The sequence below is a fragment of the Chiloscyllium plagiosum genome, chromosome 4 (assembly GCF_004010195.1).
Source record: "Chiloscyllium plagiosum isolate BGI_BamShark_2017 chromosome 4, ASM401019v2, whole genome shotgun sequence".
Classification (NCBI taxonomy): domain Eukaryota; kingdom Metazoa; phylum Chordata; class Chondrichthyes; order Orectolobiformes; family Hemiscylliidae; genus Chiloscyllium; species Chiloscyllium plagiosum.
The window spans coordinates 69,208,132-69,211,033 of record NC_057713.1 but is presented as its reverse complement, the minus strand read 5'-3'; the positions used below and the strand labels follow the sequence as shown (position 1 = coordinate 69,211,033).

The 2,902-nt window shown below is 40.1% G+C and overlaps 1 long non-coding RNA gene across 1 annotated transcript; it reads left to right on the top strand.

Annotated features, from left to right (window-relative positions):
* Positions 1 to 1,028: 1,028 nt before the first annotated feature.
* LOC122549568 lies at positions 1,029 to 2,067 on the top strand. The gene is made up of 3 exons (XR_006311581.1): positions 1,029 to 1,164; positions 1,818 to 1,890; positions 1,987 to 2,067. It is a non-coding gene; the product is annotated as an uncharacterized LOC122549568 (long non-coding RNA).
* The last annotated feature ends 835 nt before the right edge of the window (positions 2,068 to 2,902 follow it).

The window sequence follows — 2,902 nt, the reverse complement described above, 5'->3', positions numbered from 1 at the left end:
TCCCCTGACCTGTCCGGACTTATCCGACCTGCCCAGCTCCTTTTCCACCTATCCACTCCACCCTCTCCTCCCTGACCTATCACCTTCATCTCCTTCCCCACTGACCTATTGTACTCTATGCCACTCTCTCTCCCCCCCCACCCTCCTCTAGCTTATCTCTCCACGCTTCAGGCTCTCTGCCTTTATTCTTGATGAAGGGCTTTTGCCCGAAACGTCGATTTTGCCTGTCCTCGGATGCTGCCTGAATTGCTGTGCTCTTCCAGCACCACTGATCCAGAAGGTGAAGTGTCATTGTCAGTGAGAGAATCCCATTAGCATGTCGTTTAGTTAACGTGTTTCCTCGAATTGAGAAATGGCTTGTTCAGTCAATTCCTGTGTATAGCTTGAGTCGTCACTGGTATTGTGGGTATGACCCCTCTTAGCCAGGGAAAACGGCTTTCAAAATCAAAAAATTTCCCCTTCTCCCATAGCTACAGTTGACTTCAAGATTTGTACGTCAAGCAAGAATTGCATCTGGCCTAGGGAAAAAAATTGTACAGTAAACGTTTTGTGTTTGCTGCAAATATTGTAATCAGAGGTGTAGAAACTGGAGTGTGCTCAAGCCAGTGCACTGAGTGGATGTGGTAAGCTAAAGGAGGAGAGATGAACGGGGAACAATCAATATTCCTAAATAAATAGGCCTGAAGCATAATTATAGTAAATGCATACACCTGTTGCGTATCCTCCGCAGTTTTCAGCAAAAACGAACAGAACACAATTGACTGTCAGGAAAGGAATTTAACAATACGCTCAAATTAGCACTCCTTAGTTCGGGTTCTAATATGATCTGATGTTAAGGATGGGTAGCCTGTGTAGATTTATTTCTGTAGCTGCAGTTACTATGCCAGCCGATCAGACCAATGATGGTATAAAGTAGTAATATATTTATGAATGTGATAATTTATTTCCAGTGTTACCTTTGCCATCTATGCGCCTTCAGAAACTGGTCTTTTTCATATTCTTCCCACTATGCGCACTATGAAGAGCTATTCGCAACTGGCAGCGACTGGTCTGGAGTACAGCTGACTTTAAATATAGTGCTCATGGCGCGAATCCTAGAAGGTCCTGATAGTGGCGAGTACATCGCGAGACGACATCACAGTGGTGTGGTATATATACAATGAGGTGAGCAGCAGAGAATTTCATCAGAGCTAGAGGTCACAAAGAAACACCCTCCACGAAATCTCCCAAAATTAACACTGAGCCAATCTTTGGCAAAAGTCAACCCAATGTTTCAAATCCATACGACTATTCTTCAGTTCAGCAAATAGCTGAAAACGGGATGAGTTTATGCTGGTGAGAAAGTGGAGAAAGGCAAGTTAAACAAAGGGGAAAGTCAGGGAAAAGTAGGATGGTAAGGGAGATTAGAGATCAAAGTTATCATGAGAAAATGTGCAAAGGTAGCCGCAATCATTATAGAGAAAACAAAACATTCATCCAGAGTGTTGTGTTATTGCATAGATTGTAGATCTGACAATCAGTGTACCTGTGATATCATAACACATGACAATCTGGTGTGAAGGTACCAGCCTCATTGTCAGTCACTCTCTCACGGTCATGGAGTCAACGTACTGTATTCTGACAGACTTTTCTGTGTCAGTAATATACAATAGGGGTTCACGGTCCTATGATTTAATTCAGTGTTGAGTCCAGATGATTGTAAAGTGCTTAATCAGAAAATGAGGCTTAGTTTTATTCAACTACTTGTTTTCTACTTTGCACATTCCTTGATTAGGCATTGATATTGAATAACTTTTCTTTCTCTACAATTTTTACAGGCAACGCATTTCCAGCTCATGCGCTACCTAACTATTAATCTGAAGGCTAAAACATATGTCTAACTACTAAAAGGTAAAAGTGAATTGAGCAAAAGGCAGTAGTTGTTGGTGATCTACAATCTTGACAGTGCATTTCTATCACAAGCAGTTATTTCTGTGTATTTGACAGAGATGTTCTTCAGGATTGTACTTCAAGCCTAAAGCTGATGGAACTGAGATGAGTCAATGACCCCTCTTACATGAATGCCAGAATAAATATTTACAAGTAAGTCTGAGTCATGAGTAACAGAATTATTAAAATAATTTGAAAATATTACAGTTGAGCCACAGAATGTGATTTATACAGTGCTTTCACAACTCTACACTTCTGAAATCGTGAACCAGCCATGAATGTGTCCTAATTTTCCTAATATAATTCAGGTCATAAAATAAAGATTATGACCTTGTTTAAGGTTTTAATCATCTTGCCGAAGACATCTAGTGTTTATACTGGAACACAAGAACTGAGGATGAATTCAGACGGTACTGACCCTGAAGGGAGTTTATTTCAGTTCAGATCAGGCTGTTTGCAAGAGACTCACAGTTGGTCAACATCCTATTACAGTACAACATTTCTTCAGTAAAAATTACAGATCTATCATGGGAAGTGAACGGAAAAATCAGAATAATAAGATGGTGTAAGTATGAAATGAAAAGTAAGACATGAGAAGTTTCAGGGTTGGAAAAAAATGACCAAAGAAAATGAATGTTGTTTCCCTCTGCTGTTCCCTTTACCTTTTTAGGTCTCTCTAAGTTGTGTTGTGTCTGTCAGCAATTGTGTAATATATATTTTAAAGGCCATGCTTATGTTATCAACATATGACATGAACGCAATAATATGAAACTTGCAGTTTTCATCTGCTGAATTCTGTTGTCTAGCAGCATGAGACACTGATAGAAGCACTGCATCTAAATTGCTTAAATTGAGCATAAACATGTGTATGTACACTCCTAGAGTTTTAGAGTCCTAAAGCACGGAGACAGACGTTTTGGCCCAAACTGGTCCATGCCGACTAAAATGTCCATCTATGCTAACCCCGTTTCTC